The sequence below is a fragment of the Pectinophora gossypiella genome, chromosome 23, assembly GCF_024362695.1.
Source record: "Pectinophora gossypiella chromosome 23, ilPecGoss1.1, whole genome shotgun sequence".
NCBI lineage: Eukaryota > Metazoa > Arthropoda > Insecta > Lepidoptera > Gelechiidae > Pectinophora > Pectinophora gossypiella.
Genome location: NC_065426.1, coordinates 8,067,266 through 8,081,437, shown reverse-complemented (window position 1 = coordinate 8,081,437; position 14,172 = coordinate 8,067,266). Strand labels below are relative to the sequence as shown.

Here is a 14,172-nt window from a genome sequence, read left to right as displayed (position 1 = left end):
AACCGAACAAAATTCCCGCCACCGCCTTTTAAAAAGGCGGGAAAACGTTGCCGTTCGCAAAAGAGTTCAAAAATAACAACAAAAAAATAATAATTTGCTAGTTCCAAATTAAAAATAATAAAGTCGTGACACAGATTCACGACTTTATTCCGTCTGTTATTAAGTTAAATAATCTAATAATAATAAAATAAACATTACGTACCCTAACAATAATAATAGGTAAAATTATTATAATATAAGGTAACATAATACGTATAAAAACAACCTATATACTTACGTCTCAAAAGCAGGGCAAAAGGGAAGGCTGTGCTCCCCCCAGTAAATGGTCGGCAGCAAGTGGACGGAAATAAAAAGAAACCAAACGAATGACACTTTTACTAAATAATTACACAATAGAAAAGTAAAATAAAAGCGAAAAAAGAAATTACAGATGACAACGACCGTTCTTAGAGAGCGAAAATTTGAAGAGAAGACAATCAAACCATAAAGATAGAAGAATAAAACATAGAAATAGGCTAGCGCAAACACACGAGACTGCAAAAGATCGCAAGGAGAGAAAAAAGCAAATATTGCAATTTGACATTTGCGCATATAAAGTAAGTGCGCAATGCAAACAAAAGTCAGAAAGCAATATTGCTTTTTTTAGATGAATTGCTTTGATGCGGCCTTTTTAAATAACAGGGGGGTTATTCGAGTCCTACATTCGAACAAGGGTTAAAAGGATTAAAAGAAGAGAAAAACCTAGTATGTATAGAATAAAATAGAAATTGTTTATTATAAAAGGACGCCACACACAAAGACAAGACATTAACAATACTTAAAAAAATACATAAAATAATTAGGTACAAAAAGCATAGAGGATATTCATTGGAATGATAATAAGGCGGTGGTGGACGTCCTGAGATCTTCTACTTCTATCGTGTGGGTTGTTAGGTGAACTACCAACCCCATCAACCCTGGTGCCAGGGTTATTACTGAGCCGCCATAGGCCCCTGACATGACTCATGTAACGATCACGTACTTACATCAATTACGTATTACGTAAGTAATAACCGGGACCAACGGCTTAATGTGCCTTCCGAAGCACGGATCTTTTTACTTTTTGGACAATGAGGTGATCAGCCTGTAATCTCCTAACCAAACTAGGGCTCACAAAGTGATTTGTGTGATATATCCCCACCGGTATTTGAACCCGGGACCTGCGGATCGTGAGCCCAACGCTCAAACCACTGGACCACGAAGGCTGTTTAAATGTTACTTTATATCATTCTACAAGCATAGAATAAGGAATAATACTATGTATAGAACGGCAATTATTGTCCCCACCGGGATTCGAACCCTCCTGAACGTCCTGAGATAAAACCTCCTGCGTCCTGCAAAACCTGAAAGCGTCCTATGTCTAGTTAGGTAATAAAATGTACACACATACGATCACCCCTATTCGCCGTGAGGGCAAAGACCGCGTACTTCCACAAACGACGATCCTATTTTTCGAAAACGACATTCACAAATGTGATTGTTCGTAAAAGCATTTAAGTACCTACGAAGTTTTTAAAAGTAACAATGATGGAATGAAACAATTGTATTAGTACAGTCATGAGCAATATAATGCACCCACTTTAGGACACTGTCGCACTAACATATGTAACATTTAGTGAGACTTACAGTTCAATTTGTCAAAAAAGTTAATGTGACATGGTACCAAAGTGTATACATATTAATGCTCGTGACCGTACCTATATCACGGTACATTACGGCATTTATGGCTAAGTTTACTTTCGTTTACAACTACAATAAACAGACAGCCAAAACAAAATGGTTTATTGTTACTTTTTTTTAATAATACAAGGTGTTAGTGACATCGTAACGAAAACTTTGAGGGATGATTGAGCCCATGATTCTGAGTTGATATCCAGTGGAAGTTTCCGTCGCGAAAGTATGGAAATGAAAATAATTAAAAAAAGACATGAATTTTCCTAGAGGAAATGCCACTTGATATCAAGGCTAGAGTGAATAGGCATTTGCTAGGTAACCGTGACACCGATCCCGACGTGTCGCTCAGCGGGCAATGGAGAGGGCTATGCTCGGTATTTCCCTGCCTGATCGAATCAGAAATGAGAAGATCCGCAGGAGAACTAAAGTCACCGACATAGCTCGGAGAATTGCAAAGCTGAAGTGGCAGTGGGCAGGACACATAGCGAGGAGAACCGATGGCCGATGGGGCGGAAAGGTTCTGGAATGGCGACCACGTGTCGGTCGCCGCTCAGTGGGTAGGCCCACTACAAGGTGGACCGACGATCTGGTGAAGGTCGCGGGAAGCCGCTGGATGCGGGCAGCGCAGGACCGATCGTCGTGGAGATCCTTGGGGGAGGCCTATGCCCAGCAGTGGGCGTCGTACGGCTGATGATGAGGTAACCGTGATCCACCCTAGACCACATCGTCACTTATCATTACGTGAGATTGATCAAAAGCGTGCCAATACAGGGTGTTAGTGACACCGTAACGAATACTGAGGGGGACGATTCAGACCACGATTCTGATTTGATATCAAATGGAATTCCCTGTCAGAAAATTCATGAAAATTTGAGTGTTTTTTTTTTTATTTTCAGTACTATAGTCAGTGGCGGATTTACAAATATGCCGCCAGTAGGCTATTAAATTTTTGCCGCCCCTACTGACCTCTGAAATTCGATACGCTAGTTCAAATCAAATCAAATTAATTACATTTATTCTGTTAATGAAATTGCAACTTTATGATTTGTGTTCTATCGTCCTCATTACATCGGCTTTTTCCCGTTATTAGTATGATTGTAAACTAGGGGATAGTTGGATCAGTTTCTAGACTATTTTTACAGCCGAAGATTTAGTGAAGTGTATACTGTTGAGCTAAACAGCAGCATGTACTAATTATCATCATCATGTCGTCCAAACCGTATCCGGTGACGGCGACTCCTAAATAACTATCTTGGCTCGTTGTTGTGGTGACCTCTGATGTGGCTGGCGAAACCGAACTTCGACTTAAAGCTGGCCTGGCGAATTGATTGTGTAATTATAGGAGGGTTTCGGTCGAGTCTTCCGTATTTGACGCTTTGCGTCGAGATCTTGTAAACGCTTCTTTTCAAATAAATTGACGCTCTTGTGAACGGTGCGGCGCCTCCTCCCAACTGCAGTTGGTATCTCACATGCCACGAGATTCCGTTTAAGCACGTCTTTGTAACGGAGATATTGCCCACCATGTTTTCGCTTTCCGCTAGAGAGCTCGGAATAGAAAACTGCTTGCGGTGATCTGCTGTCATCCATTCGCAAGACTTGATCGCATCAGCTCAGTTGGTGCTTTATGATGAGCGCTTCTATTCCGGATAGACCAGCACGACGCAAAACTTCTGTGTTTGGAACTTGATCCTGCCACTTGATGTGCAAAATGGATTTTAGACATCTAAGGCGGACATCCTTGCTTTCCAAGTCGGCCTTATGTCCCGTTTTCAGCCTGCTAGGTCCGTGCCACAACAAATCGAAATTTATAAGCTGAGACGGCAGTAATGCTCTACTAGCACAGTCGGCAGGATTATCCTTTTATTTGACGTACTTCCATTGTGTAGCGGGTATTATCGAGTGAATGATTGCCGTTCGATTAGAGACATATTTTTCCCAGTTCACGTTGGTATCTCAGCTTCTTCCAGTTCAGCCTCCTTGCAGCCACGCCAACACGACCCAGGAGTCCGTCCAGCAGTGAATGGTAAGTTCAAGCATGACCTTCTCCATAAGCCGCGCCAGTAGAAGCGCTCCACATAGTTCCAGTCTCGACAGGGAAGGTTTCTTGTTCAGTTCAGTTTTGTGACGCATTCACCGTGCTCGTTAGTTGTTTTGATGTAAATTACGCAGGCTTAGGCCTTTTCGCACAAAATCCAACTAGTTCAATGTGCTTACTGTCACTATTTATCCACCTGGGTATTGCTATTTCGGATAAAATTTCCAACTCTGACTGGATTTTTTCCATTCTTTCGCCATTTCGTCGGGTATAGGTTCATCCCAGGTAAGTAAGTTCATTATTCCACAAGTTTTGGAATAATATTTTAGCACTGACAATTGTCGGAGCAAGCCACCCGAGGGGGTTGTATAGCTTGCTTATGTCCGATAATAACATCCGTTTAGTTATTTTCCCGGTCCGTGAACAAAACTGGTCGCATGATGTATTCCAGCCAAGTCCAAGCATTTTTGTTGGTGTATCCTGTTTGAACTTAAAGACATTTTGTTGACTCGTATCGTTAGTTGCCTATTTTCTCAGCGTAAGTCCACCCTTCCGTAACAGTTCGAAAAGTTGTTTTTGTAATGTGCGCGCAGCTTCTAATGTATTGTGCCCTGTAATGACGTCATCCATATAGAATTGGTGACGTACTGCTTTATCTGCCATAGGAAACTCGTGTCCTTCGTTATCTGCCAGTTGCTTTAGTGTGCGCATAGCAAGAAACGGGGCTGCTTTCATCCCGTACGTTACCGTACACAGCTCCATCTCCTGTAGTATATTGTTGGGAGATGACTGCCAGATGATTTTTTGCAGAGGTCTTTGATGTTCGTGTAAAAATATGACGCGAAACATCGTCTCAATATCGGCAGTGAGAGCGTATTTATCGCTCCTCCACTTGATAATGAGAGAGCAGATATCCTATTGCAAGTTGGGTTCTGTCTCCATGAGATCGTTGAGACTGTAGTTACTGTCCGTTTTAATAGAGGCGTTAAAAACGACCCGCAGTTTGGTGGTGCAAGATTCTCGTGATTTATGCTAAAGTCAGCCCAGTGAGCCTCCAAAGCCTCTACACGTTTTATCGATAACCCAAATTCTTCCGTTGAACAGGATCTTTAGCGTAGTTGGAGGTGATTTGCTTGATGTTATCGTAGATCACCTTTTGTTTCTAAAGGAATTTATGTTAGTTGCCATCGTGGCTTCGCTGGAAGAAGTACGTGCTAGTTACACAGTGATATGTGCGCTTTCTCAATGCAGTTGGTGAGACCTGCTTGTGGGAGGCCAAAAGCACCGATTCGCTATCACAGTCACTAACACAACACTTCACTAGTAGCTCGAAGGACCAAACGATGTAAGGGCCAAAGCTGGGTTCCGGCTTCGTCGCTCCACCTTCAGTTGCAGTTGTAGGAGTTGATCGTTAACTCAAAGATTCGTTTAAGTATTAATTTGTCTATTAGCGCTCGTGGCTAGTACGTATCCTTTATGTTGAGTGACCGTTTCATATTGACACACTAATTATAATCGAGTGCGCAGCGCTACCAAAAGCACGGCGCAAAGTTAGCAAAATATGTTCGGTTGAAGCCCGTACAGACGTAAGAATGTTCAGTTTACTGTGAATTACTAAAATGTTAAAATTCTTGTCACTTCTTTCTTTGTGTATATAATATTAATTTATTTTTTCTGTAAGACAAAAAAAAATTTGGGCCAAATTTGCCGCCCCCTAAAATCTGCCGCCCTAGGCTTCAGCCTACTCAGCCTACTGGTAAATCCGCCACTGACTATAGTCCCTGAGTCCCATAGTTTAGTACTATAGTTTGAGTCCCTACCGACATAAAAAATTGTGAAAACGATTTCAAATTTGAGAATAAACTAAGAGAATGGCTTGTTAAATGTGCTTTTTATAACATGGATGAGTTCTGTAATGGATAGATAATATGTTGACATCACTGATATTATTATGTATTATTAACTATGGGTACTTGATATTTATAAGTAGACATTTGACATGTAAAATTTAAAAATTGTATGAATAAATGAGTATGAGTATATTTTTGTGATTGAAATTTCCACTTGATATCAACTCAAGAGTCATGGTCTGAATGATCCCTCAAAGTTTTCGTTACGATGTCACTAACACCCTAAATATTATCAATGTTCTACATTTTAAAGTATTACCTTTATTGTCGATAGGCGAGTCGAATAGCTAACCTCCTTTTTAGAAGTCGGTTAAACAACTAACTTGACAAATAATAATGGTTACAGCAATGCTTGCGTGTCAGTAAGTACAAAGTTGCATTTGGCCCAAGGACTTTTAACCTTTTTTTTCTAAACAGTTAAATATAATAAGTAGTTAACAATAACCGTTTGTCCTTTAGCGGCACAAAACAGCAATCAAACAATTTGAACTGTAAAATAAACCGTTCTAAAGTATAGACAATTGGAAATAATATAATAGTTAAACTTAAATACCTTCCTAATTATTACGTTCCCTTTTTTTTGGTCTTTTATTTACTTAAGGGAACGATGCTTTTGCATTTGCCGACTAAGACCTACTATAGAATATAGAATAGCAATTATAATAAAATATTTTTTCATGCTTACCGGGTAAACATGACTAATTAACAAAAGTTAGACAAGAACAATAGAACTTATTTGCTAGAAGCATTTGTTTTCAGACAACCTTCGGACGAAGGGTCTAAATAAGAAGAGAAAGTGACTTTTATTTTACATTAAGCCCCTCTTTTATTTAGCTGCAACAAGTTTTCTAGTTACTTGTGACTCTACCTACCCTATTAAGGATTACAGACCGTGATATTACCTATGATGAATGCAAGTTCATTCATAAAAAGTCTTCAAGATACAATTTTCTTTATGATTATCTTCTTGCAGAGAACATTTGCAGCATATTCTGATCGTTTGGGACATACCTACATACATAAACTCGCCTAATTCCCACAAGTAAGTGGAGACTATAGAATTCCATTTGCTTCGATCCTGACACACTTCTTTTGCTTCCTCCACATTCATCAATCGCTTCATATTCATCAATTACCAAAACGGTGTGCTCAGGTGCCCTCACTGTGCGCGGGAGTTCAAGATAGGCTACATAAGCCATCTTCGGGCGCGTCAGCGTCGCGTCGTGCCGACTAGGAGTCGAAGTGGTCGCCATGGCCGAAATCGGTCGGAGAGATCATCATCATACACTTTAAAATTATTATTCAAAGGGTATTCATTAATTTTAAAATTAACTTGTTGACAATCATCCGTCCCTTTCCTTTTCGGCGGATAAGAAAATGACGGCTATAACTTAAAATAAAATTAGGAGGTGTCTGCAGGAATCGGGGACATTGGTGCAAGTCTGGTACCGGTGTTCGAATCAGAGCTCCCCGTTTGAGAAGCAAGCGGGCGTACCACAGGACCACAGTGACTTGGACCTTTGAAGTCTTAAGTTAAGATGGATACGTCTCTTTATTTAGGAGCTGCGCTCTTGTCGGTGGAGTAATCGCCATTACTCCATAGATAGGGCGTATAGAACGGTGGTCGCCCATCGGGGCGCCTTCCGTTCCACAGTACACCGACCAATTTCTCAATCGGTGATGTTCAAGCTAGAGCCCTACCAGAATCCATTTCCTCGGCCTCCAACCAGTACTGATACCGCTGCTGCCCGGTATCAGGGGTGCGCTTTTGAAGTAGCGGCGCCTATTCGCTACGTCACAAGATCGTCATAGAACCTAAGTAACATTTTATAGGTTAGCCCGTCCCAGTGAGCTACCCACTACGTTCTGCTAATCCTGTCGCTGTTTGGTCGGGGACTGCTTATTTTTATATTCGCAGCTCACCATCATATCTGATGGCCGTTCCACTATCCGCCACCTGTGGACCCCGTAGATGGCCTACAGCTCAGCCTACTATCTTGTAGTAGGAGACGTAAGATATTATATTATGTTTTGCGTAGGCAAATATTTTTTATTGTTAGGAAAACAATTAATAAGGCGGAAACGCAACAGGTGTTTGCTTATAAAATACCCGTCTTGCTTCATACATTAGGGTCGTTGCGAAACTACCGGGCAAAACTCAGATTATTATCTCAAGTAGACTTAACCAGTCTCTTTATGTGGGTAGAACTTTAATACTACTGATAAAATACAAAATACACCTTAACGACTCAGGCATACGGTCCAAGGCAACTGCAAAACTGATCAGTTTTGCTACTGAGCCCACGAAGCGTACGCGAATAATTCTGTTAAAAGAAACCAAACTGTTCAATTTAGACCTAAAGAACATCACTTTAAGAACGAATACAAACGCAAATGTAATTTTGTATTATGAAACAATTGTTTGAGCGTGGAAATATCAACGTTATTGCATACAATATAAGATCATCTTTGCAAAATGTAGAGATCGATTGGACAATAATAAAAACAAAGTCAGGAGTTTCAAAATGTGTGGAAATTGAGTCTTATGGGTACTGTAATAAAGTAGGTGTTGGATAGGAGTGAGTCAAGGTTCTGGAGACTACGGCTTTAACACCCGTATTCTAAGATGTTAACTCGAAACTTCCTCCACTCGACTCTCAACTGAGCATTTTGGTATTTTAAGTTGACAATTACGTCCTCGATTTGAGGACTTTACTCACTGGAGTCGAGCATATCATACTGCCAACATAATATGAATAATGACGTCATGCTTATGTCGTGGCCAGGGGTCTGTTTCATAAAACTTACAATTGTAAATTACAAAGACAATTTGATGTACATTGCGGAGAGTGTGAACACAAATATTTTGCAGATTTAAATTAGCTACGTAATGAACACCAAATTGCCCCTGATCTTAGAATTGATCATTTCATGATATGCTCGACCATTTCATCTTCATTTCATCATAATGTTACTAATTTTACGATATGATCGCTAACGTTTGGCCATATCATGAAGTAATTATGCATTATAAATACAAAACAATACAAATATACTTTACTGCACCAAAATAAAAAAGAAATAGTTACAAAAGACTTAACTAGGTACATGGCAAATGGCGGCCTTATCGCTTAAAGCGATTTCATGCATTTAGTTGCTCATATCGTTAAACGTTTTGTGTTCATTGATCTGGCCAAACTACATCATGATGTGGCCAACCAGTGATATTCTATTTCATAAAATATGACCATTTCATGAAATGGTCGAACACATAATGAAATGATCAACTCTACGATCGGGGGGGTTTAAATGGCCACATCGAAGCAATTCATATAAGAAAGCAATATTGCAATTGACATTAAATTTGTTTGCATTGCGCACTTTGTTTTGTATGCGCAAATGTCAAATTGAAATATTGCTTTCTTAGATGAATTGCTTCGATGTGGCCATTTTAACCCCCTGGCCACGACAACTACATCAACCTTAATGGAGTAAACCCGAGTTAAGGTTCAGGGGCCTTCTAAGAATATTACCGATTTTGTACGAAGGTCGCTTCAACTGAGAACGCAGCCGAGTAAAGTTCGAGTTCACAACTTAGAATAGAATAGGGCTTCATAAGCGTCGTTTATTGTATTTGACATTGGATCGTCAGAAAAACCGAGTATTTTTTATCAAGTAGCAAGGACTTTTTTGCACACGGCCATAATATATTATGAACTAAACGTTGCATCCTATGAAAATGTAATTTTTGACAACAGGCTACTTGACAACCAAGTCAAATGAGATACTTTTTACGAAACGTCAAAACGAAAGTTTGCTTTGCAGTTTGTATGGAAATACTGTCCGTTGACGTCATCAATAAAAGCTGTCAAACGTCGTACTCATTGTTACTTAATTCATAAATAAAATTCGAAAATAAGTCGAAATATAAAATGAGATTGATTTTTGATCATCTTAGACTGCCTTCTATTTCCAGATTAGCATTTTATAGTTTATCTTTGATCCAGTCAAATATCCAATTGTCAATACAATACAATACAATACAAATACACTTTATTGCACCAAAATAAAAATAAATAATTACAAAAAGTCTCTTAACTAAGTACATTGCAAATGGTGGCCTTATCGCTTAAGGCGATTTCTTCCAGACAACTATAAGGTGAGGAAAAATTGTCCACAACTCGTGAGATCTCGTTTAATTTTTCGGGATCGGGATTCGAGATTGACGGGATTGGGCGAATCTCCTTGAGTTATACTTTTTGTATTAAATTTACTGATTTCCAAAGAAAACTTAATTATTTAGTTAGTAATATTGAAGAATACCTACATTTTATTTTTTAATAATGACCTAAGTACTGAGAAAATATGTAATAATAACGTTAAATCTTGATAGCGCCATCTATATGATCTTTGGGAAACGTAGCCTGGAAAGTCCTTCATTGAATTAAATGTAGGGTTTGTGATTTTGTGTGATTGTGATTTTTCAACAAGGCGCTTAGGCTGCGTTTTCATTGACGCAGAGCTGTGCGGAGAGGAGCGGAGATGTCCAGGAGTCGACCAATCACCGTGAGGGAGTGAGTGACAGAGCGTCTTCGTTTTTCGCTCTCTCGAACGCTGTGATTAGTCAAATCCGCACTTCTCCACTCTTCGCAGCAACAATATGACAATAGGGCAGAAAGATGGTGTACTGCCTAGAGCAAAAGAGGCAGACGCAGAAAATGTACCTACTATACTACAAACACCTAATCTACTCACATACTTGTACAGTCATGAGCAGTATCATGTACCCACTTTAGAACCCTGTCGCACTATCATATTTGACATTTAATAAGACTTACGGTTTAATTTGTTAAAAATGTTAATGTGACATGGTTTCAAGTTGTATACATATTAGTATCCTGACCGTACGCAATGCTAATAACACAGTATAGCATCACGCCTGTTTCCCCGAAGGGGTAGACAGAGGTGTATAGTACACCACCTCGTCAGCTATGTTTAAGTCCCATGAAATAGAATCGGAATCATTTATTCAACGTAATTATCATAGATAAACTCCGTGGTCTAGTAACAGCCTTCGTGGTCTAGTGGTTAGAGCGTTAGGCTCACGATCTGGAGGTCCGGGTTCGATTCCCGATGGGGACATTGTCGAAATCACTTTGTGAGACTGTCCTTTGTTTGGTAAGGACTTTTCAGGCTTGAATCACCTGATTGTCCGAAAAAGTAAGATGATTCCGTGCTTCGGAGGGCACGTTAAGCCGTTGGTCCCGGCTATTAGCCGCAGGTAAAAACACCTCCACCAATCCGCATTGGAGCAGCGTGGTGGAGTATGCTCCATACCCCCTCCGGTTGATTGAGGGGAGGCCTGTGCCCAGCAGTGGGACGTATATAGGCTGTTTATGTAATGCAGCCGGGACCAACGGCTTAACGTGCCTTCCGAAGCACGGGGGAGTTCGAGATGAAAACTTTTTTGTTGTGGTCACCCATCCTATGACCGGCCTTTGCGAAAGTTGCTTAACTTCAACAATCGCAGACCGAGCGCGTTTACCGCTGCGCCACCGAGCTCCTAATAATATAAAAGGCCTATAAAGCAGTTTCTTATAGACAACCTTAACACTTTGTAGCCATTGCATTATCGCTGGAAGTAGAATGGTACCTGGGTTCCATTCCAACGGTTCTAATGATCACAACACAATGGCTTTAGAAACAGGCGACAAAAACAAACATAGTACTGTACATGTACTCGTACGTATCTTGTGAGAAAACTCGCGATTGTTTGGTAAGCACAAGTAGTCAACAACATTTTTTTTTGTTTTGGTTTTCCGCGAAGGACAAGGCAAAGGGAACTATGCCCATACAGCCATGTCTTATGTCTTTTTTTTATTAATGACAATAATAATAACTTTATTGCACAAACACATTACAAAGATATTTTTGTTAAATACAATATTGTGGCCAATTTTACAATTTAAGTAAAAACAGCGGCATTTCAACAGACTGTGTCTGTATCTTGGGGAACCAGTTAAGTATATATGATTAATATGATGAAAGGTGATGACGATGAATGATGAAACCTAAGCCCACACCCTCGGAGCAGACTCCTACTCCGAACTCCAAACGAATTAACTCAAAAGTCCGCATAAACTTTTGAGTTATAAAGCGGCTAGTTGGCACGAAGCGAAAATATATAGGTACACTTTGTTTATTGAATATTCCGATATAATAAAACTATCGCGAATGTTTTCCGACTAACTTAATGCGATCATTAACCACAAAACGCCACTTCGATTATTCAATGAAGACAGTAACCGTCCCGTTCCCGCCAAAAAGACCCGTAGCCAACAACAGTACATAATTCGTCGCACTGACGTGTCTGCATTTTTTGGCGAAACTGATTTGCACCTTTTACAATAGGCTAATTTCCTACTAGTCTATACAGTTACTTTTTACTAAAAAATTACTACGGAATTTGTATGAAAAAGCAACCTGTGACGTCATAGAGAAACGTGATTATTTATTTTATTTATTTATTTATTAAATCTTAATACTAAAAATACAATTATCAATGCCCTGCAAAACTGTTTAAACAGTTTGTCTGCAGGAAAGAGTCTCTCCTAATAATATGAACTTATATCTAATAGTCAATTAATAACATAAGTTAACTAGGAATAATAAGTTAGCTAGGACACGAGTCTAGAAGGTGTTGTTTATGTATTTTTTTTATATTTACTTTTATTTGGTTCTAGACGGATGTTCTCAGGCAAACTATTCAGTAAGTAGGGAAGTATTTTTTTTAGAGTTCTATCGCCATAGTAATTATTAACTCTAGGGACTTCGAATTTGATGAAATGTCGGACTTATTATTACGTTTTTTTTTTATTAAAATTCATAAATAAGTTGAATAGAAATAAAACCGTATGTTCCGTCCGTCCGTTCTTCTTGTAGAAGAACGAAGTCAAGAGCAAACGCATCTTAATTAAAAAAAAAAAAAAAACCGTTTAAAAAGAAAATGTTTTTCGTAACTTTTAGATCTATCTTTATTTAGTAATCAGAATTCGAAATTAGCCTAGGTATTGCCATCTGTGGCAAACCTACAATACTTGTAAGTCACGTAAAAAAACAGCTACTTACTAAATTGTTAAAATAAACAGCATAGCCGTTCCCACTTTCGAGAGTGGCCTCGACTTATAAGAATTTTACTATTCATTCAGTTCAATATCACACTATTCCTACAAAAAAACGTTTCTTAGAGCTCCGGACCCTGCCGCGTAATAAATACCTAAGCGCACGGTAGAGCGCAGGACCAGGGGGGTTAAAATGGCCACATCGAAGCAATTCATATATTAGTGGTATTGGAAACGGCCTCCGTGGTCCACTGGTTGAGCGTTGGGCTCACGATCCGGAGGTCCTGGGTTCGATTCCCGGTGGGGACATATCACAAAAATTACTTTGTGGTCCCTAGTTTGGTTAGGACATTACAGGCTGATCACCTAAATGTCCGAAAGTAAGACGAGATCCGTGCTTCGGAAGGCACGTTAAGCCGTTGGTCCCAGTTACTACTTACTGTGTAAGTACGTAGTCATATAAATGAGTCATGTCAGGGGCCTTTGGCGGCTCAATAGTAACCCTGACATCAGGGTTGATGAGGTTGGTAATTCGCCTCACAACCCACACGATAGAAGAAGAAGAAGAGTGGTATTGGTACATACATAAAAGTAAAAAATAGCCAGATCCATTATTTAGTCGTTCTTACTTAGTCGTGCTACTTTGCCACTATGCAAAAGTAAACTTAGCCAGAAAAATTGTCACATTATGAGCATTACGGTTTACAACCATATTCCCAGTCACATTAGAGAACTTCGGGCAAAGTGTTTTAGCGTAACGCTGCGTAAGTGGCTAGTAGAAATGAATTTTTATAGCCTTAAAGATTATTTTGACTATAAGTGTAATATAATAATTAATTGATATATTTATTTAATCACGTTGACATTCCGTAATAATTGACATTGAATGTTATCAATTTAAATAATTGTAATATTGTATATTAATTTCTTTGACATTATTTTGTTAATTATGTCTTTCATTGTAATAATTATTGTAATAATTTATGATTATCTCATTTCTTGTAAGTTTTTGCATGCCATACACTTGGTGGATCATGAGATCCTTATACATAAAATTGTGACCATCTTGTAACAACCATGTATCCAAGCAAATAAAATTATTCTATTCTATTCTAAAATTATTCTATTCTTATATTCTCTCGTATGGGCTACTTGACAATCTAGTCAAATAAGATACATTTTACGAAACCTCAAAACTAAATTTTCTTTGAAGTTTGTATGGAAATACTGTCGTGTGTGTGACGTCATCAATAAAAGCGGTCAAACGTCGTACTCATTGTTACTTAATTCATAAATACAATTCGAAAATAAGTCGAAAAGTAAAATGAGATTGTTTTTTGATCATCCTAGACTGGCTTCTATTTCTAGATTAGTATTTCATAATTTATCTTTT

At 39.0% G+C, this 14,172-nt stretch overlaps 1 protein-coding gene across 2 annotated transcripts in view; it reads left to right on the top strand.

The window, feature by feature from the left end:
* Positions 1 to 14,172, top strand: part of LOC126377543 (uncharacterized) — a 394,831-nt gene that overhangs the window by 68,439 nt on the left and 312,220 nt on the right. Inside the window, exon 1 of one of the 2 annotated variants that reach the window (XM_050025335.1) lies at positions 6,460 to 6,470. The exons of the other annotated variant lie outside the window; for it this stretch is intronic. The gene's annotated coding sequence lies outside the window, so the exon portion shown is untranslated. Of the gene's footprint in view, positions 1 to 6,459; positions 6,471 to 14,172 lie in introns of those variants that run through there. 2 annotated transcript variants of the gene reach the window in all.